The 23,490-nt window shown below is 43.5% G+C and overlaps 1 long non-coding RNA gene across 1 annotated transcript; it reads left to right on the forward strand.

Moving 5' to 3' along the window:
- Positions 1 to 554: 554 nt before the first annotated feature.
- On the forward strand, positions 555 to 14,740 carry LOC128328088 (uncharacterized). The gene is made up of 3 exons (XR_008308996.1): positions 555 to 707; positions 11,695 to 11,816; positions 14,665 to 14,740. It is a non-coding gene; the product is annotated as an uncharacterized LOC128328088 (long non-coding RNA).
- Positions 14,741 to 23,490: the final 8,750 nt, after the last annotated feature.

Consider the following 23,490-nt stretch of genomic DNA (forward strand, 5'->3'; position numbering starts at 1 on the left):
GTACAGTGTCATGATGATAAATACTACAGTTGGGTCTGCTTAAAAATGAGGATTCTTATTTCCATCACTTCTCATTTCAATATAGTACCATCACTAGAAGATATCCAGCACATATCACAGAGTTAGATGTTGGGAATGAGCAATGGATTCCAAGCAAATATAGACAAATTTCTGTTGAGGTTGGTTCTCTTGCACCTAGAACACAGTACAATGCTTTAAATGTACTGGCTAGATACCTTGTTAAAAGAATTCCCAATACCTCCAATGTTTTCAGTAATTATTTAAACAGAAGTATGTATACCCTGCTGTTCTCTCCTCTCCTGTGACTAAGAGAGAAGAGTCTGTGCACTTACTAGTTGCCACAGCTGGGAGGTAAGGAAAAAGAGGAATAGTAGCAGGCCCAGATTGTGCAGTACAATATATTTGCAGTGACACCAAACCAGTGCTCATCTGCAGAGGCAAGGGCTGCATTCTAGAACGCAGGGTGGCCTGGATTCTAGAGCACAGAGATAAAGGCCACATTTGCATGTAATGCAGCGAAGGGAGAATGCAGAGAGGAGGGGAAAGCGGCTGTGTGGGCTTTCATCTGGAATGAAGGACAGCCTCAGCAGCCATCAGAGCTGGAAACAGGGAGGAGCTTCCTCCTTCAACTCCGGTTAATGTAGCATCCAGCATTCGGATGTAATTGGCCATGAAGGGAACCTCAGGTACGAGCAGTGAAACTCACTACAAACTGATGGTTCAAATTGGAGTTTGGGGAGGGAAACCTCAGGTCGCTTAGGTGTCCGAACCATGGTCGCATGTGTTTGGTCATACAACAAATTCAAACTCAGGCCCCACAAACTACAGTTTCCTGTTACATGTGAATGGAACCAATCTGTCCCTGGATACAGTGCTTGTTTCTGCAGACAGTCCTGAATTCTGAGAAAGCCATGGCATGTGATCACAGAGCACATCAGCACAGGGGTATATTTCAGCCAGAACACTCTCATTTCCCCTTTATCTGGGTTCAGGCTGAACTCTATTGGCTATTGTGATCTGTTGTTATCAATCGTCTTCCTCACTTACCACCTTCTGGCAATGATACCCAGCAGGTGAATATACGTATTCTCAGTTGCTTCTCAGAAGTGGTGGCTGAGAACAGTAGCAGGTACTCCTGCGTAAATTGTTTCTGATTCTCTTTCAGCTGCAGGGATTCATGCACATTTGTCCCTGAGACCATGTTTTTTGGGATGAGGAATCCTAGTTCTCTGTTTGCTATGCTACCAGCAAAGTGGGATGCAGCTGGTAGTGAGAAAGCCATTACAGTTGTTATATGAACCACTCGAAGGGCAGGGCAGCCAGACTGTGAGGCAACATTTAGCATCAAAACACTGCCAGATTACTCACTCTGAGAAGTGGTGCTTTACTTACATGTTAACCCCTCCAGGGTTTGGAGACTATTCTGGACTAGATGAGGACAAAGAAGCTGAAACTTAATTTAGATAAGATAGAAGTGGTCTGGGTTGATAAAACTGGGTTGATAAAATCCAAGTAGTGAGGTAAATCTGGTCTTGAATGGGGTCACACTCCCTCTGAAAGACAAAGTTTGTAGCTTGGGGGTGCTTCTGGACCCGAAGCTGTCCTTGGAGGCACAGGTGGCGGCAGTGTGCAGAAGTGCTTTTTACCAGCTCTGGCTGCACCCCTACATGGAGAAGTTGGACCTGACCTCAGACACTTATGCTTTGGTAACATCCAGATTGTACTACTGCAATACCCTCAATGTGGGGCTGCCCTTGAAAACTATCTGGAAGCTTCACCTGGTCCAGAACATTGCTGCAAGGATGCTCATGGGTTCAAGTCAGTTCATGAGTGTCACACCCATCCTGAGGCAGCTTCATTGGTTATCAGTCTGCTTCTGGGCTAGATTCAAGGTGCTGATCTTGACCTTTAAAGCGCTACACAGCTAAGGGCAAGAGTACCTGTCAGACTGCATTCACCCCTTTGAACCTGCCAGGACCATCTGCTTGGCATCTCAGGCCCTGTTCATGGCCCCCCACCACTAACAGAGATCTGATTGGCAGGGACTAGAGACAATGCCTTTTCGGTTGTGGCCTCTCGGTTTTGGAATACCCCCCCCCGAGAGCTTCACCATGCTCCCTCCCTTAGTATTTAAAAAAACAACCAATTAAAATCAAGCTGTTTTAAAGAGACTTTTTAATGTCTTATCTGCCACTCATATCCAGTAGGTTTTTTAAGTTTTTTAGTTCTCAGTTTTTAGCTTTCTATTAATAACTTTTAATTTGAAACTTTAAAAAAAATATAATTGTAAATGTGGTTTTTTGCCTGTCTTTTAACTTGTTTGACTTTATTGATCTTTTACTTTACATTGTATCTGTTTTGTTGATGTTGTGAGTCGCCCCAAGCAGTAGTACACTGGAGGGGTGGGGTATAAATATTTTAAAGAAATATATAAAAATACGACATGGTGAGCTGGCCTCTTCTTTAAGTTGCTAGTAGCAAAGTAACTGCAAGAGCTCAGAGGTCAAGCCCCAAATACCTCCTTAAACCCACTGATGAAGGTCACTGAGGAAGAAAAAAATAAGAACAATAAGGACAGGAGCAGCCCGCATGAGGCAAGGCACCAAAAGCTGTCTTGCTCTAGCCCCCAGCTCTGGTGGAGGCCAACTCTCTTTCAAAACTGACCCTTGGGGAGAGGGGTCAAAGAATGGAGCAGGGGACATCTTGCTGCTCCACTGGCACCCCAATAAACTGCTACCTGAGGCGGCCGACTTGCCTCGTGAAAGGAGAGGCCCTGGTTAGGGATATTAACTAGGGGTGTGCATTTTGGAATTTTCTTGTTTCAATTTGTATCCGAATCGAAACATCCCCGTTTTGTTTTGTACCCAAATTTTCTGAATCCGAATCAGCCCTGTTTGGTTTTGTAGCCAAATTTTCCGAATCCAAATCTGAATCGATTTGGATTTTTAAAAAGGGTCCCAGGGCAAAAAGAGTGTGTGGTGGTGGTAGTGTCCAATGGGTGGAAGCTACCACCCAAATTTCAAAGGAATTAGGCAAAGGGCTGATTTTTTGTGTGTGATTTTTTAAAAAAGTTTACACATCTTTAAGAATTTTCCCATAGGGAATAATGGCGATTCCAGCAAATGTATCGCTTCAAATCAAGGGGAAAGGGATGACCCAGAGCAGAGTGTGGTGGGTGGTAGTGCCCAATGGGGGCAAGGAAACTTCCAGAATTATTTCAAAGGAATTGGGCAAAGGGCTGATCTTTTGTGATTTGTTGAAGTTTACATGTCTTTAAGATTTCTCCTATAGGGAATAATGGAGGTTTCAGCAGGCCCATAATTCCACTGGGGGGGGCGAGGGGTTGTGTAGTGCACATAGGGTGCTAACCACCCCCATACTCACAAGCCTGTGGGGTACTGGGTTTTGTTGTTTCTGATGTGTTCATTGTAGATTCTCTGGTAGCATATGAGATTTTCAGTGAAAAACAAGAATCCACTCTCATATGCTACCAGAGAATCTACACTCAGAACACCACAGAAACAGCAGAACCCAGCATCCCATGGGTTAGCAACCCTTCCCCCGGCCAATGTGGGGTCAGTAAAGAGTTGGATGAAGCAAAAGAGCCAATGCGGAACAAGGAGGGAATTGTCAGCAGCTCAGCCCATGATTTAGGTCACCGATCAGAAGGCTGGAAGGGTGGGAAATTCAAACAGATGTCAAACACAAAATGGAGACTGACTCAGAGATCACCACAAAATGGAGGTCTGAAGCAACAAAATGTTTTGTAGCCGAAACAGGGGCATTTTGTTTTGTATACAAAACTTTTGGATCTGGAAAATGGGTGTTTTGTTTTGTCTACAAAACACCCGAAACAGGCTGTTTGGGGTACAAAACGTTTTGTTTCCGAAATGTTTCACACATCCCTAATATTAACTAATTGGGAATCTATTCACTGCTGGGAATTCCCAGAATTTTGTTTTCTGTCACTAAGATGGTGCCATTCAGGGTATGTGGGAGCCCTTCCTCCTGGATAACATCATTGCTTCATGGGCTTCCTTTACTAGTAGTTGGTGCAGTTGACAGACTGCTCTGCTAGCTGCTGGGAGAGAATGAGCGGACTTGACTTGACTGTTTAAACTGGGCTTAGGCTTCACGTACTCCTGTCCTCTGCAATAAGTAGTGTGCTTGTGAAGCATTCTATTTTTGTCTCCTTGCTGATAATGCTAGTAAGTTTTTTAAAAAATGTGAATATTGCTGGCATGAGCACAGATTTAATTTTAAATGGTTATTATTCCCAAGAGATCATGCAAATTAAAGGCTAGCAGGGAACTATTGTATTAAATCCAGAGACTTCCTGCCAAGTCCCTGATCTGGAAAATAAACCATCATGCTTATGGTTTGTTATTACGGCTGTCATTATTAGGTCAATAAATTAGCTAACCACAAAAGAAAGCCTGTTGTACCTCATTTGGCCAAAAACAAAAAACAAACAAAAAATGCTGAGGCTTCACTGTATCTCATGAATAGATAATAGATTCATTTTGAGTTTATACTTCACTAACATAACGTGTCAGTTTTACATTTGTCATAGCTGGGCCAGATACAATCTGTGTTGAGTTGCTCAGCTGTGGAAGTTACCATGAAAAATTATTTCAGTAGAATGTCGTCTGGAAAACTGGATGTATACATCTCATTATGCAGAATTATGAAGCTTCAGTGACTTGAAAAATCCAAACGGAATGTGTGTGTCTGGGGACAGAGTAGGAGGGGGGCGGGGAGTGTGGTGGGAGAATGAGAAAATCCTATATGACTCTAACATGCCTCAGAGGCAAGATGCCTCTAAATGCCAGTTGCAGGGGAGCAACAGCAGGAGAGAGGGCATGCCCTCACCTCTTGCCTGTGGGCTTCTCAGAGGCATCTGGTGGGCCAATGTGGGGAACAGGATGCTGGACTGGATGAGCCTTGGGCCTGATCCTGCAGGACTGTTCTTATGTTCTAAGTTGCTTAATGCCTTCAAAATTTCTGAATACAGATGAAGAAGTTAGTGTTGGCTTGTGTTCAGATCTACAGGACTTGTAAGGGCCCAATCCCACCTTACGAAGAAAGCAATAGCAAAATTTCTGTTGTTTTTAAAGGAACAGAATATCAGTTTAAGTTATCTGCACAGAAAAGATAGTTTAGAAAATATCAAATGTGCTATATTTTATTAGCTAAAAAAGAGGAATTTAAAATTAATCATAGCAACAGATTAACTTTTGCAGCATTTTTCATGTTATTTTTCATAAAATGTGTACACATGGATAACTCTGATCTTGATGCCTTAGGACAGGGGTTTCCCGCCTGTGGTACTCCGGATGTTGCTGAACTACAATTCCTATCATCCCCAGCCATAATATATTAGGATCGTCTTAGGAGATCCAAGACATCTGGAGCCATATTGTTTCTGACAATTAGCACTTAGTACAAGGAACCAATGGGGAAAACTGACAACAAATCTTCCCATCATCTTAGTCATCAACAATTATTGCATTTTAAAATATCTATCCATAACTATCATTGGACAGGAGGCTGTCATGAGAAGACTTATTGGCTTTTGTACTAAATTTTACTATTTGCTTACGGCAGCTAATGTGAAAAGTTGATGCTTTTTTGGAGATTTTGAAAACTCAGAGACTTAGTATTCAACCAGGACAGTCAGCCCTGTTGGAGAAGGTGATAAAGCTTGTATCTGTCACAATAAACTACAGGGGGTGGATTATGACTCCAGCCACCATATTTTGCATAAGATACAAGACAGAACATCTGACTGCGGAAGTGTAGTCACTTTAGAGCCATAATGGCAAATAAAACAGATTTGGGTGCCTTTATAATGAAATGTATAGGAAATAATTAGAAGTTGGAGGTTTTAGAATTCTTTATGTCATCTGTCTACAATTACACAAGCTTCCCTTAAGGACCTTCAGAACATTTTGAGGAAACTGAGGTTTTCACTGAAATGAGCTTTTTTTTCAGGAGCAGAGTAATGATCAGAAGGTCCCCACCACCGCCTCAGACAAATTACTCAGAGCCTTTTTTTTTCTTGATGGAAGGTGCTTCCATATTTTCCACTACTGAGTAATTTTTAAAAGAACTTTAAAATATATCTGTGAGACATTTTGCAAAATTTAGCTCAACAGCTTATTTAGGACCACAGCTGCAATGCTGTCTCAATGTTATTAGTATTTTGTACATTTATATACCACTTTTCAACAAGAAAAAGGTACTTTTGTAGTGATCAGTCACTAAACAGCCCCTCCTTCCCCTATAGAGTGAACCAGAAGTGAACCCCATCCTGACTGACAGGTGGTGACCTCTAGGGATCAGCCACTCAGCACACAGTGGGTGGGACCTAGAGGGTCATGAGGCAAGAAGAGAAGTGTTCCTTTGTGCAGATTGAAAACAGGCTGGGCTTGCAGCAAGATGTGTGGCTGGGCAACAGGCAGGACTGCAATTCTTGGAAGATAAGGACTGCAGGGGCTTGAATACGATAGTGTTTGTGTGTTCAAGAAGGAAGCCAGGGCTTGGGCTTTGGGGAAAGTTTAACCAAGGGAACAGTTTGTTAGTCAGTTTGCGTTGCACTTTTATTTTCCTTTCGTGTGCCTTGCATATCTCTGTAACTGTTCTATTGTTGTTTTACCTAGAACATAACTAAGCTAAGAAAGCAATAGCCTGTGCCCATCCAACCAGCTAGGGTATTGAAAGAGTCTAAGTAAACTTTAAAGGTGCTTTTGTATTCTCTTACATCCATATTCTTTGCAACTGGGTAACCATGATTTTTAAAGTGTTCCACTCCAATATCAGCTGGAGTGCTTTTTGGAAGGAACCTTGTAATCAAGCGAGTATTTTTGCCTGTAACTAAAAGCTGAGAAAGCCTCAGATGGAAACTGTCTGTAGTATTTTGAATAAAGTTTATTTTTTAAAAGTTTATTTATAGTTGTATGAAATAAGTCAACTGAAAATTGAAAAGAAGGTAAAATATCTGGGTATTTGGTTATCTGGTAAAACTCAATGTTATTTCAAAATAACTATGGGGTTATTTGAGATCAGATGAAAGTCGATTTACAAAGATGGAACAGGATGAAATTATTGCTGCTGGGTAGAATTTCTGTTTTTAAAATGAATGTACTACCAAAGATGTTATTTCTTTTCCAAATGATACCTGTAATTAATACTTTGACCTGTTTTAAATGCTGGCAGAAAGATATCTCTAACTTTATTTGGCAAGGGAAAAGACCCAGAATTAATTTTAAAAACTTAACTGATGCTAAAGAAAGAGGAGGTCTTGCCCTTCCAAATTTAAGATTGTATTTTGATGCAGCATGTTTGGTATGGATGAAAGAATGGATAGTTTTAAGAAAGCCAAGAATTTTGGATTTGGAGGGCTTTGATAGAAGATTTGGTTGGCATGTGTATTTATTTTATGATAAGACCAAAGTACATAGGGACTTTCTTAATCATTACATCAGAAGAAGTTTGATAATAGTTTGGGAAAGAAATAAGAAATACTTAGAAAACAAGGTACCTCTGTGGTTATCCCCACTAGAAGCTGTTATGTGTAAAGAAGTAAATATGAAAACTAGATGGCTGACATATAATGAAGTGTTGAATTAGTGTGATAATAAATGGGAACTGAAAAAGGAGGAAGAACTAAAAGATAGAGTGACCAACTGGTTTCAATATTATTAGCTAAATGAGGTTTTTAAAAAAGATTCGAAAATAGATTTTGAAGAGCAGAGATCAAAATTTGAAATAGAGTTATGTGAAAGTGATGTAAAACTAATTACCAAAATGTACAATTTGTTATTATGTGAAGAAACAAGAGGCGAAGTGGTAAAATCAACAATGGTAAAATGGGCACAAGATGTAGGTCATAATATTAACTTAGAGGCCTGGGAGAAGCTATGGAAGAAAGTTCTGAAATTTAAAAGAAAATTTAATAAAAATGATGTACAGGTGGTATTTAACGCCTAAGAAACTAGCTTTAATGTATAAAAATGTATCTAATAAGTGCTGGAAATGTAAAGATAGCGAGGGGTCCTTCTGCCACATGTGGTGGTCCTGCAGAGAGGTAAAGAGGTTTTGGGATATTATTTATGATGTACTTAAAAAGATTTTTAAATGTGTATTTCATAAGAGACCTGAATCCTTTCTGTTGGGCATAATTAATGAAGAAATCTTGAAAGAAAATAGAAATTTATTCCTATATCTTATGATGGCAGCTAGAATGGTTCTTGCTCAGAAATGGAGATCTGCAGAAATTCCAGCAAAAGAAGAATGGCTGTTGAAGGCATATGAATATGCAGAAATGGCAAAACTTACTGTATTAGTAAGAGATAGTCACAGAAAACTTCGAAGAATATTGGAAACCCTTTTTGCGGTATATGAAAAACAATGTGAATTTGGATTTATTAACGGGAGTTGAAATGTAAAAATAACAGTTGGGGAATTTGTTATAGTAAAGAAACAAATAGATTACTATGGTGATGAAAATAAGGATCAGGACATAATAACCAGATATATAAATATGAAGAAAATATTTACATGAGAGCAAATATGGATGTTGCAGTTGAACTGTGTTGAAAGATGAACGGGAAGTCATATTGATATGTAGAAAACTAATAAAAATAAAATGGGGGGAAAAAGAATTGTGTTTAGCAAGACACTGGGAGGCAACAACACTTTTTAAACACATGTGAAATGTGATCAGATTGGCATGTCCCAGTTAGTTTCTGAAGAGTCTTCAACAACACTCCCAAGAATAATACATTGTGGTAATTATTATTGTAGTATTATTAAAAATATTTATACCCCACCCCTCCAGGACACTACTGCTTGGGCAGCTCACAACAATAAAATAGATACAATGTAAAATAAAGCTAATAAAATTAACCAAATTAAGTAAACAAAAGTGTGGACAAAAATCACAATCAGAAGTAAGTTTCAAATTAAAAGTTATTTAAAAGTTAATTAAGAATTATAAAAACCAAAAACTAAAGAACCTACCAGATATAACCAAAGAGAGAACATTAAAAAGCCTCTTTAAAAAGATGTGTTTTTAGTTGTTTTTTAAAAACACTAATCTAATCCGGATACTACAAGAACATGAATAAATCTAGCAAAGCTGTCTGTCTAAAGGACCACAGCTGGTGCATCAGCCTAAGTTGGTGAAAGATGTTTCGTGCTGTAGAGTAGGCTGAAAACCACTTTGCAATACAATTTTGATGAACTCCTTTCCATGCCTGTGTTTGCCCAATTCCCAGAACAATTAACTTGTGATGTTTCAGGAGCAGTGAGGCTTAGAGGCTACACAGTACACCACCTCCTGAAGTAAATGGTAGGGGACCCGATGAAGCCAGAAGCCTCTTAAAACTTTTGGGTCGCATTCAGATATACGCACTGAATGCAGTTAACACTAACTGGAAAAATTGCAAACTCCAGTTCACGCCACAGACATACAGCTAACCACCATTAGCCTAATTGGAGTGTCACAGTCCGATGCTAGCCAGCTTCACGGCCAGACTGTGGGCAAGCATCACTGCGTCAGCTGCTTGGCCACGATTGGCTACGATCTCCAGCAGAGTGTGCCAAGCATGACTGTGCATTTTTGGAGCACCCCACCTATCCTTGGCAGGGGGAATGCATTGAAAGCCCTTTAAATGCTCTGCAACGGCAGCACTGCTTCTGCCAGCCATGCGACCGCCTCCCCCCACAAGCAAGTGGCTCTGCACTCCACAAGCACCATGCCAAAGCCAACTCCTGGGGGATTCGGGGGCACGGGGGGATGGAATCCCACTTCCATTGCAGGAGGGGAGGGGAGAATCCACATTCGCTAGAATGGGATATGCAGATGGGCCAGGGCAAAAGATGCTGGGGGGTCTGCTGCACCATGAACAGAGAAGATGTAACAAGGGGAGAACTTGGCAGAGCATTCCAGCCAGATCCATCATTGAGTCACTGCAAGTAGCATGCTGCCCAGTAGGCTCACATAGTCATGAGAGGACCAGTCTGTTGGGGAAATGCCTGTGCCCTCTAAGGCACTATCCCCACGCACAGATGGTGAACTTAGGAACTGAGCTGGCTACTTAACCAAAAGGGAATCCAAGGGGACCCCGCTCTAATGGTTTTTGTCTTTGTTGAAAAATAGGGGGGGCACCAATTTCCCTTTCACCAAATCCCTCTCCAGCCTTGCACTACCCCAGAGGACATCCCCACACCCCATGTGCCATAGCCTGGTTGTGTGCACGGCTGTGGGGTGGGCCAGTGGTACATTACATTCACTCAAATTTCAAAGATCACGGGTCCAGTCTATTTGTGCATCGTATGCAGATAAGCAGGTACAGGGAATCACAGGAGAGGGCACTCTTCTCTGCTCCCCTGACCCCAGGGCAGCAGGGTCGACTGCAGGAGCCACTGTTGATGGCACATCTGTGCACAAGTGCAAAGGACCAGGCAGGGGGCTGCTTTCTCGGATACCTTGGCAGCCATCCCTGGGAGCAGGAAAGCAGTCTCTGGGATACACCTGCACACCACTTCCCAATGCACAGCAACATAGCTATACTGAGAGCACCCATGGAGCACTGACACACTCGTGAGCAGGCACAGTCTGTGTGTGGCCATTTAATGGACATCCTCATCATCATGTTTTGATGAGGAGTAAACAAGGCCTTGCTCATGAGTAACCAGGGGTTGTAACTCCCCCACTCCTGGGAAGCAGCTGGGCCCCACACACTTCCTCTGTGTTGACCTGTAAGCACCCAGAGGGCATCTAGACACCCCCTTTTCCCTTGCCCTAGTACATGTGTGGTGTTGGTGGCGGACTGGCCACTGGGACCATTCCAACCATTCAGAACTCCTGGTTCCCGGTCCACCCTCCAGCTGTATGCAGATCTGTAAGTGCGAGGATGGTGAGTCCCCGCCTCTGCTCTCCAGACAATGCCAGAGAGCAGTGTGGCTGTTCCTGGGTGCTGTAAAGGGTACACCTGTGCACATGGACATGTGGTCAAGAAGGGGGCACGGTATTGCAGCAGCTTGACCATGGTCCCCAGGTCTAGGAATGTGTTCCCTGGGATAGCACTCCCCACCGCTGTGAGCCAGAACTATCCTCAATCTATTTAGAGAATCCATGGCTTGATGCTCTCATGAGGGAGGTGTTAGGTGGAGAAGGGGATTATTGTCCTCTTGAATCAGCTATGCTTTTTCTAGGCACGTTACTTCTTTCCTTTCCACTCTGATGGTCCCTCTCATGAGCTGTCTGTGCTGGTGGGGGGAAAGTGGAGGGAGGGCATAGTGTAGATCTTGAGGCACTGTGATTTCTAGGGGGACCCCAGTCCTGACCTAGCTTTTACCCATATTGACTGCCAGGGCCACATTCCCAAGGACTGGGGGCAGGTGATAATTGTCCCCATATTCAAAAAGGGCCAAAGGGATGACCTTGCCAACTATAGGCCCATCATCCTGCTCAACACAATCAGCAAGCTGTATGCCAGGCACATGGGAAATTCGAGGACTGGCTAGGGCAAGAAGAGATGCTGGCATATGAACAAGCAGGAGTTAGGGAGGAAAAATCTACTACTGGTCAGTGCCTGGTGCTCCAACATCTCATTGAAAGGTACTCTTCTAACAAATCTACCTCCCTCTGTGCTGCCTTCATAGACCTTAAGGCTGCATTCGACTCCATCTCTCAAGTCATGCTTTGGGAAAAGCTTGAATCCTCCTCTGTCAATCAACACCTGATGTATCTGATCCGCGCCCTTCACACAGACACATCACTTAAGGTGAGAAGTAGCTCCCAAGGACACCTTACGAACCCTATTTCAACCCAGAAGGGAGTTAAACAAGGATGTATCCTGGCCCCGCTGCTGTTCAACTTCTATATCAATTCCATGGTGAGCTGCCTCAGAAACCCTGACTTCCACCCTCCCAAGATGGCAGGAAGACCCATCTCCATCCTACTCTAGGCAGATTAGGGATGTGCATTTTGATTCTGCTACAAAATGTTTTGTGTCCAAAAATAGCACTTTCGGACATTTTATACACCTACCGAAAATGAAAAATGCCACAACGAAGATTTTTGTAGCTGAATCAAAATGACCCCATTTCGGAAACGAAGCTTTGTTTCTCGGGGCGGGGGGGGGGATTCGGACCTGTTTTGCAATCACTAGCAGTCTCTCAAGAGTCTCCCTTTAGTTCTTCTGATGTCAGTTTGAATTTCCCGCCCTTCAGGCCCGCAGATTGCCAGGCAAAAGCATGGCCAGATGCAGCAAGGAGTTTCCGGAGCAGCTGCGACAGGAATAGGGAGCTTGGCTTGCCAACCCGAGAGCTCCTTAGTGTGGGCAGCGGCGGCGGCAGGCACAATTTTCCCAAGGGTGACACACAGCCATCATGGATGTTTGGTGGATGACGGGGTGAGGAGGCGGCAGTGGTGGGCCCTGGCAGAGAAGGCGGGCAGGCAAAAATGGTGGGGAGGGAAGGAGGGAGTCCAGCACCAGGGAGAGAATGGACAGGAGAACAGACTGGGGAAGAACAGAAGGCGGGGAATGGACTGGGGAAGGAGAACAGAACAATGAGAACAGAACAATGGGGAATGGGGAACAGATTGGGGCAGAAGGGAGGGGGAAGCGACGGGGAGATGGGCAGCCTGTAATTTGGCTTTGGTTTCAGAGCAAGTCGGCTCTGAAACTGAAAATGTGGGATTTGGGGGGGCTTTATTTCGGATCCTATCCAAATTGGGGGGGCTTTGGATTTGGCAAAAACCAAAACAAATCCAAAATGCACACCCCCTAATGCAGATGCTGCTGCTATCCTCTTGAGGACCTCTGTAGGTCTCAGAAGGGCATTGGCAGCACTATCTCAGCATTGCAAGAGTGAACAATTGGAAATCAATTATCAAAAAACCAAGGTCATGGGCTTCTCTAGAAGACCGAAGATCCACCGTTGGAATATTGATGGGCACAGAATTGAGCAGATTACCAGCTTTACGTACCTGGGGGTGGTCCTTCATGCCTCTGGCTCAAGAAGGGCCCATGTGAACATGTTGCCCTAGCAGCACAGAGGAGCTCCTCTGCCATCATGAAGTTCTTATGTACTAGAGGCGGCCATTACGTACCTGCAGCGCTCAAACGATATGTAGCCAAGTCATTGGCAATCATTATATGGCGCCCACCCAGGATCTCCATCCAATCTTGCTATACTGGAACATGTGCAATCTAAATTTCTGAGAGGGACCTCACAAGTGCCCTGCTGTGTTTCCAATGCCACCCTACAGCTGGAAACTGGCATGATAAAAGTTGAGGTGAAGGTTTGGATGACAGTTCTCAACCACTGGCTCAAACTAGCCCTTTGCCCATGGGGCTTGGCCCTGCTAAACCTGCAAGACAACTTTCAGTCCTCATGGAAATGGGCAGTCTCCAACAAAGTGGCACAGCTGGAGCTCCGTCCATTTTGCTTACAATGGGCTGGGACAAGGTGAAAATGACCACCAAACAAAGGATTCTGGACATGGAACACCAGGCAGGTCTAAGTAAGGCGACAGGCTTTCTAGCCCCGGATAGTCGTAGGTTAACCATCTTCCCCTCTGCATATTTGTCACAATTGGAAATATCAAGCCATAGAAGGGCTTGCCCGGTGGCATGCCCTTCCCTCCGCAGTTCTGGAAGGCAAATACAAGAAGATCCCATTCATGGAAAGGCTCTGTCCTTGTGACCCTGGGGAGGTAGAAACCATAGTCCAGGTGCTCCTTTTGTGTCCATTTTATAAAGACAGTCAGGACAGGCTCATATCTCCCCTGCTTCTTAAATACCCCAGCCGCTCTAGTCAAGTCTACACAAAGATTCTGCTCTCAGATGACAATCGGTCCTTCATGTATAAAGTTGCCAAATTCTGTGGGGAAGCATGCAAGATCTGAAGGGTCCTGACAGCCAGTTAATTTCCCTGGCAGCAGATGTCTGACTATTGTGCATTTTATTTGCTTGATTGTATAATAATTTTAATTTGCCTTTTACTTCCCTGCTTTTATCTTGCTTTTATGTAGCTTGTATATATTATTTTAACCATTTTATATTTTTAGTTGTCATACTTTTAAGGATAGCTATTCATTTACTCTATTAATCTTCCTGCAGGTTTTTAGGCTTAGCCGGTAGCATTTTATTTTATTAATTCCATACAGTTTTTAGAGTTGTATTTTACTATTATAATCATCCTTAGCTTCTAGAGTTATATTTTATCTAGCATGAGTTTTATTATATTGTATCTGTACTTTATCCTGTGCTGGTCTTTGACCATATTAAAGATGATTGATGAATTGAGTGATTATGGGAGTAGAGAGCCTTGGTTTCCAGCAACACTGGGATGGCTGCATCTCCCATTGGGGGCCATGGGTAGGAGTGCATCTCTCCAAATTGGCAGGTGGGTTGGCAGGGCACAGGGTTTGGCAGGAAAGAACTTGCCTGAGAGCCCATCCCCACAGCTTTCCTGCATGGAGCATCCTCCCTCACTCCCCTTAGTCTGCCACTCTCACGAGAGAGCAGTCCGTGGGGTTATTGGCTGATGTTGCAGCATGCAATGAGAGCACCAGCTTGTACAACATAAGTACCAACTTGTACATTTTGCATTTCTGCCCCACAGATGGTTCTTCTCATGAGGAAGATGAGGAAGACAATGGGAGCAAATCTTCACACCTGGGGAAGGGGCTGAGCCCTACTTCCCCACCCTTTCTTTCTGAAAAATAGGAACTTGGCTGCTCCAGCTTCCCTGCTTGGGTCTGCTTCTTGGCTTCCCACTCCCGGTGCCATGATGGGGTGCCCTACTTGTCCTTCCAGTTGGGATGTCTGTGCTTGTGGACACCCATGACTGTTGTCCACAAATGGCTGTGTGATTTGACAGGCTGGCCAGTCTGGGATGAGGCATGTGACCCACTCCATAGCTGGCAACTCATAGCTGCATGGCTGCTAGGGGGGGTGGCCTTTTTTCTGTGTGGCTGCCAGCAAGAAGTGCAAAAAGCATGGAGTAGCCGTGTCCTCAGGTGGGTCTGCACCACCACCTCTATAACTGGAGTTTGGGAATGAGCGCTTAACTACGGTTATGGGGCAATCTGCCTTCGGGCGTATCAGTTTGGCAGTAAAACTGTGGTTGTTGTTGGTGAAGCTTAGAGAAAACCTCAGGTTACAATTAGAGTTTGTCTGGGAAAACTGGAATAACTTTAGATCCTTTAAAGCAGTTTTGCACATTTGGGTGCACTACCAGCTTTAACTGCAGTTACAAGTGTACATGTGAACCAGGTCTTGGTCAGTTCTACTAACTCAATTCCATTCCATATTCAACCATTTATCTGCTTAATTGCCACTGCCATCTGGCTATACACCAATGTTGGAGTGTCCTGGGTCAGTTCATGACACTAATATAACTGGACAAGTTATGCTGTTTCATTGGCACTGGATCACTGAGCCCCATCTTAATCACTTGTTGATCATAGTAACTGACTAGGTTATTTACTACGAATTTATATATGAAGACTACATACTGTACAAATGCACATGTTAAAACCTAATGTTAGATGTCTAAGAAGACTTTTCAGCCAGATTTGGAAAGCTTTTGTCCTGTGGAGAGTGAAGTCAAGCACATTTATCCTTCCCTAGCAATGGCAATGGGAAGCAGCTATTCAGTTTGATTTTCCTCCTTATATTTATATAACAAAAACAATGTTGAGAGTATGTTATACTCCTTTAAACTTTGCTAAAATAGAATCGATAACCAAAAATAATCAAGTTCAAGTTCTTTAATGTTACAGCCACAAGCCAAAAAAAAAAGAAAAAGGTTACAATTATGCAACAGTAAATAGAGTATATATAATTAGAACAGGTTAAAATTAAAATTAATTAAAATTTTTAACAAAATCGGAAACATAGTGATAATAAAAATTAAAACAATAAAATACCCTTATTAACCATACGGTGACATATATTTATGGCAGCAGCACAGAATTTAGCCACATTAGATGTAATTACAAATTCTGAGTCCGAAAGCAACAAGGAACAATAAAACTGCTCCTGTCAACCAGGGAATTTATAAAGCAAGGGTGTGATGAAAAATTCACAAATATCCTTATAGAACAGGCAGAATAATAAAACATGTTCAATAGTTTCGACCTGATCCAGCCCACAAGGGCAAAGTCTGTCAGCAAATGGAACCCCTCTATAGCACCCTTCTAGAACTGCTGAGGGTAAACAGTGGCAGTGAGCCAAGGTAAAAGCTTTCCCATACCTCAGAAATTCCAACCAAGTAAAATAATTCATTCCAGATACTAGATATCTTCTTTCCTCCAAGATGTAAAATTTAGAGACCTTCCCAAGGTCATTTTGCCATTCAGAGTCAAAAACTCATTGTTTAACCAGCAACCTTGCCTTATCAAAACTCAGCTTGGACAAAATTGTGACAGAGAGGCCCAAAGTAGCTATTTTAGCCTCAATAGACTGGATCTATCTAGAGCCAAAATCATCGTGTAAAATTAGGGGAGCCAGGCCAAGTGGATGATAAATTAGTTTAAGCCAGTAACAAAGTATAGTAATCCAGACACTGGCCTCCACCCTAATAAAGCCAGTCTCTAGACAGGTAGCAGCATTCAAAACAGATCTTGGGGTATTAAAAGCAGTTCTCAAAAATTTTGACTGCACACATTCCAAAGTTACTATATATTTTTTTAAAAAACCCAAAAACCCAACTGCGCTCCATAAAGTAGTTGGTACAGTCACTTAGATGTGACAATAATGTCGGATGCAATGTACTGATGTCACAATGATACATATATTATGGCAGGGGGAGGAGATCCAAAAGCTGCAATGCTAGCCATACTGGAGTGTAGTTCTACCATCTGAAGTTGTGGTTTACTTCTTAGGAGTGAAATATCCTCCCAGCACTAGATAATACTTCTCATTTTTGTTTTTCTCATCCCCCACCCTTCGCTTTTCTTAGAGAAAATGATCTAATTAAAATAGAACTCTAAAATAGAAAACAACAACTTCTCCTCTCCCCCCCACCTTCCTTTAAGCCATTTTGGGATGGGGTGACTGATGTGGAGAAGAGGAAGGAGAGAGGAGATTCTTAACTTTTTCCCCTCCTGCAGTTTCTCCTTCTATTTCATACATATCCCACTGGCTTTCTTCCCTGTGTAGTTTGCAATATGTGGTTTTTACTTTTTCTGTGTCCTGGTGAGCCAGTCCAAAGCCATAAAAGCTTCACCACAGGAATCAATGTTGACATGCTGCAAATCTATACTTTTGCTATTTCTAAAAAAGAAAAAGGGGGAAAGGAACTATCAAAGTTACATAGCCCTTCTGAATCCGTGTATTCAAAAACAGTTCAAGTGTCTCGTGCAATGTAATCAGTGATGCATCATTAAATTTAAGAAGTTGCCTGACAGCACAAAAATAATGTATTTTTCTGCTGGGAGGCCAAATCCTGTAATTAGAAATGCAACTAAAATCTGATGCTGTAAATTCCCACTAATATGAACAAACCTGCTCAAAAGAAAAGAAAATATATTCCAAAAAATATCTTTCTTATGGAATGTTAAGTGTCCTGCTGTGCATTCAGAAATTGAGCTGCCTGCAGCTGTAGTAATTACCTTTGCATTCATATTAGTGTGCATAACTATTACAAAGCCTGTGGGTTTTGTAGGGATGGTCTTTCTGCATTTCTTTGTCCTGTTGGTATTTTTAGTTGTTTCAATTGCTGCTGTGTACACCACTAGTTAGAAAGTTCACAATCACCAGCCATGTAAGATTCAAAATTCTCCTTTGTTGGTAGTTTCTTCTTTAGAGCTAAAATCCTAGGCATAATTACTAGAACTTACATTGTGGGGTGATGTAAATGGTGCATGGAGGTCACACAAATGGCCTCTACGCATGTGTAGGGGCTGGAACCAGGCCGCCCACTGGCCCACTGTGCAGAGAGGAACACCGGCAGGAGCAAGAGAGGCTGCTGCTGCAAAGCCACCAATGCCACTGGTGAGCTGCTGCTGCCAGGAACGGTAAGGAGAGCTTACCCCCTGTAGCCCTTTTTAGATACTTAAATAGGCAATCCCCCTATTTTGCTTGTACCGGGAAATCCTGACAAGCACAGCACTCAAATCGATCACAACCAATTTGATCCAAACTGGGCCCAGTTCAGTTCAAACTCAGACCAGCCTCCTCTTTTGGGGGGGCTGATCCAGTTCAAGCTCAAACTGGTTGAACCGGGCCAGTTTGACTCAAACCAGGTTTGATTCGAACCGATTCTGTACACCCCTAGACTAAATACCATTTGACTGAGTTGTGGATTCAATTACTGGTAGAATTGCATGTCACAGCAAGTGGCAATATTTTATCTCACCAGTAATGCACGTTACCCTGCTGTCAGTCATTTCAAGTCTTTCTGACCTCCACGTGTTCTTGTCACTGTAGAAGGAAGTCTGCTCCTTTCTTCAAATTTCCAAAACAGGTATGGGGAATTCAAACCTACATGCTTATAGGACAAAAATGTGGTAATCAGCCCCTAGTCAGTAGCGTCAGAAATACCAAACAAGAGTGCAGTCATGTAGTACTGAGCAAAAACAATTCAGTGGTCCATATATTATGGAACATAATGTAGGTGCTTCTGAGCTGCCTAAGCTCCTGCAGGTTTCTAAGGAATTGCCAGTTCCCTTTTTGCTCAAAATTGCAAGGACACCAGAGGTTCCTAAGGAGCTGTGGCATCTGGCTCACCTCAGGAAGGTAACTCTACATCAAGGGGACTGGGGCTCCCCCCGCTCCCTGTATATTAGGCAGCAAAGAAAGGCTGCTAACACAAACACAATACAGGCCATAATGCACTTGAAATTTTACCATTTATTTATTTATTTATTTGGTTGTTTGTTTGTTTGTTTCATTTGTACACCACCCCAAACTTTCATCTCTGGGTGGTTAACAATAGTATAAAACAAGTTAAAATATATACAAAAACTTAAAACAATTTAACCATTTAAAAATCAACCATGAATTAAAACCTTAACATTTAAAGAACAGAAAAAGCTTGGGTGAATAGATGGGTTTTCAAATGCTTTCTAAAAATTGTCAGAAATGGGGATGATCGTATCTCAGCAGGGAGCGCATTCCATAGTCTCAGGGCAGCAACTGAGAAAGCCCGTCTCCGTGTGACCACCAGCCGAGCTGCCGGCAACTGGAGACGGACCTCTCTGGATGACCTCAATGGGCAGTGGGGATCATAATGAAGAAGAGGTTCTCTTAGATACCCAGGGCCTAAGCCATTTAGGGCTTTATAAGTTATGACAAGCACTTTGTATTTTGCCCGGAAACCTATTGGCAGCCAGTGTAACTCTATCAACAAAGGAGTGAGGTGGTCTCTCCGAGATGACCCAGAGACCAACCTGGCCGCCGCGTTCTGTACCAACTGAAGCTTCTGGACTATGTACAAAGGCAGCCCCACATAGAGTCCATTGCAGAAGTCAAGTACAGAGGTTACCAACATATGTACCACTGTTTTGAGGTCATTCATCTCAAGAAACGGACGCAGCTGGCGTATCAGCCGAAGCTGATAGAAAGCACCCCTGGCCACCGCCTCAGGCTGAGAAACCAGGGAGAGGTGTGGATCCAGAAGCACTCCCAGACTGCAAACCTGTTCCTTTTAGGGAAGTGTGACCCCATTTAGAACAAGGAGATCCAAATCATCTCTAGAGTACTGACCTTGCACAATAAGTACCTCTGTCTTATCAGGATTCAGTTTCAGTTTATTCTCCCTCCTCCAGCCCATTACTGCTTCCAGGCAAGTGTTTAGGGAAGTTATGCCATCTCCTGAAGAAGCTGTCATGGAGAAGTAGATTTGGGTGTCATCAGCATACTGATAACACCCAGCTCCAAATCCCCTGATGATCACTCCCAGTGGTTTCATGTTGATGTTAAAGAGCATTGGAGAAAGTACAGAGCCTTGAGGGACACCATACTTAAGCTCAGATTTTGAAGAGCAACAGTCTCCAATTGACACCATCTAGAATCTGTCCGAGAGGTAGGAGCGGAACCACTGTAAAACAGTGCCCCCCACCCCCCAGCACCCTCAGACGTTCCAGAAGGGTATCGAAAGCCACTGAGAGATCCAAAAGGACCAACAGAGTCACACTTCCTCTGTCAATTCCCAATTGGAGATCATCCATCAGGCTGACCAAGGCAGTCTCCACCCCATAGCCCACCCGAAAACCGGTTTGAAATGGGTCTAGATAATCAATTTCCTCCAAGAGCGTCTGGAGCTGAGAGGCCACCACCTTCTCGATTACCTTCCCCAACCATGGGAAGTTGGAAACAGGCCTATAGTTGCTCCACTCTGAGGGATCTAATGCAGGTTTCTTAAGAAGAGGTCTAATAATTGCCTCCTTAAAACAAGGAGGCATCCTGCCCTCAAAGAAGCATTTATGATTTCTACCAGGCCTCCTACAACAGCCTCCCTGCTAGATAGAACAAGCCATGTTGGACAAGGGTCAAGAGAACAAGTGGTAGGCCTCACTGCTCCGAGCAGCTTGTCCACGCCCTCAGGAGTCACAAACTGAAACCGATCCAGTCAAACCACATAAGAGGAGTTGTCAGACACCTCCAATTCAGACATCGAATTAATTGTGGAGTCTCTGTCTAAGTCGGCCTGAATCTGAGAGATTTTATCTGCAAAAAACTCTTTAAACACATCGCAGCGGGTAACTGATGGCTCCAAATTCTGATTCAAGGGGGGGCACTTACTAGCCCCCTCACAACCCTGAACAACTCTGCTGGATGTGAACTCGCAGATGCAATACGGGCAGAAAAGAACCGCTTCTTTGCCGCACGTATCGCCTGAGCATAGATCTTTAAATGTGCTCTATGTTGTAATCTGTCGGATTTGAGTCAAGTCTTTCTCCACCTGTCCTCCCATCACCTACTTTCCCGCTTCTGCCCCCATAGATCTTCTGTATACCAAGGGGACTGTTTTGAAGCGGGTCGGAGGGGATGCTTAGGAGCAATCGTGTCTACTGCCCGGTGAGCATGTTATTCCAGTTTTGCACCAGGTCATCAACAGGATCACCGGCAGAGCCAACATTAAATTCCTCCAAGGCTTCTTGGAATCCTATTGGATCTAATAACCTCTTTGAGTGGACCATTCTAATAGGCCCCTCACCCCTGCAGAGATGGAAAGTGGTTGTAAGCCTAACCTTAACCAGGTGGTGGTCCATCCATGACAATAGGGAAATCACAGGAGTCCCCACCCATGGAACACCACCCTGATCAGAGTAAAAGACCAAATCAAGCGTGTGACCTGCAATGTGCGTCGGTCCGGAAACCACTTGGGATAGGCCCATAGTTGTCATGGCCGCTATGAACTCCTGAGCTGCCCCGGACAAATTGGTCCCGAAGTGAACATTGAATTCCCCCGGCACCAAAAGTCTTTGAGACTCCAACGCAAGTTCCGCGACCAAGTCCATGAGCTCAGTAAGGGATTCCGATGGGCAGCGTGGTGATCAGTACACCAACAGAAGTCCCAATCTATCCCTGGTCCCCAAACTTAGGTACACACATTCAATATGGTCAGATACCTCAACAGGGAGATGTTATCCTTATAGACAACAGCCACTCTACTCCCCGCCCACGTCCCCTCACCTGCTCCTTTCATTTCATTTAATGAAGTATTTAGCCAGTTACCCAGAACACAGCACCCTCTTGTCCTTCAGGAGGTTCATTTCAGGTTTCCCTCAGCCCTCAAAGAATGTTACATCACACATTCATTGACAGGACAGCTTCCTCCTTAACATTTCCTTCTGCAGGCTTAGAAAGGTTGTCATCTGTCCTCCCTTCCTGAGGCCTGGAAGCTGAGCTCCACTTCCCTCTGAAGCTTAAAATGCTGTTCCTCTTCCATCAGCACTGGCCAATGAGCTACTCACCCAAAGCAACCATCATTTCCATCTTTTAAAGCAGGTTCTGCACCCTGATTGGATGCCTGACCAATTGGACTCCACCCCTGCATTCCCAACTCCAGGCATGTTCTTGACCAGCCCAGTAGCTGCCCTGCACTGAGACTTGCCCTCATTCCTCTTGTCACTTGAGGACATGCCTGAACTTATTTGGACCTGGGAGACAGCTGCTGCAGGCCATCCGCTCTGTGTCCTTCCTCTTCCCACTGGACTATGGGAGTCTACAGTGGTGTGGGTAGCTCAGAACCACATGAGTTAAACTGTACAACAGATGAGCTGCTGTTTTGGAGAAACATTTTTGGCATTGTCAAAAAACTACCCTCCTCTCTTGACTATATTTTAGCCATAAAAGTATTTACATATTCATCTATATTTCCTTCTCTTCGTCAATTGGCTTTGTTTGCTCTCAATAACATAACCACACAGTCAAACTTGATTGCTTACATGGCATTGTGACTTCATTCTATTCATCACATGATCTCTGATTCAGTGGTATTGCCTATTTCTTTGTATCAGAAGGGTACATTTTATATAAAGCAATTGCATTCCCAGACCTGAGAAAATGATGTAGAAGGAGGGAATGCTGACATAAAAAGCAAACAGTATTGAAAATAACTAGAAGATCACGCTGCACGACCTTTAGGTGAGCATTGAATCAATGCAGTTCAGGAGATAAGGGAGATGAATTCATAGCCAATGGCATTGATCAGGAGTCCCCAACCTTTTAAACAAGTACACCCCTTCTGTCGCAAACTACAGGTACTCCACAAGGATTGTGTGTGTGTACATGCACACACATGCACACAAATTTAAATGTTACAGTTATGAGATGGGCTACTCCAGACAATGGCTTACATCCAGACTAAGCTACTGTCCCATTTATTTTGGTGGGAGTGCTGATTTTCTGAAGCCTAACAGTCAAGCTAAGGGGAGGGGTATACTGAGCTTCAGCACATAGCCAGCCAATCAGGAGCAGAGGAGGAGGGTCTTCATGCTCTTACATTCTTTGTCCCCTTCTGCAGTGGACACCTTGCAGTCCACACCTTGCTGTGGACACCATCAGCTTCAAGAGGGTGACATGTTCAAATGGGGAACAAAGAATGTGGCTGCAGTGTGGGAAGGCAGGAGGCTCTAAGCACCCCATGGAAGCCCTTTAAATATCCCTAGAGAACCCCTGTTGGGAACGCATGGCATAGACTATGCTTTGCTAAGTGAGAAAAGAGGCACCTTTTAAAGTGGTGGTTCTCTTATATTTAGCAGAGGTAGAGCAACTGTTCCTTTTCAACCTGGCATAATGTCTTTCCCAGCAGCTGTGTCTCCATGTGAGTGGGCTGTTAGATTGTAAGCTCCTTTGGCACAAAGAATCATTTTGTGAATTTTGAATAAGATGGTATAATGGCAATGAAATGCACATTCTCCAAAGGAACACAAGTTTTATAAAAGACACATTTTAACGCACAAATAAAATAAAATAAAATGAGATAAAACAGATG

Source organism: Hemicordylus capensis, chromosome 5 (genome assembly GCF_027244095.1).
Source record: "Hemicordylus capensis ecotype Gifberg chromosome 5, rHemCap1.1.pri, whole genome shotgun sequence".
NCBI classification, from domain to species: domain Eukaryota; kingdom Metazoa; phylum Chordata; class Lepidosauria; order Squamata; family Cordylidae; genus Hemicordylus; species Hemicordylus capensis.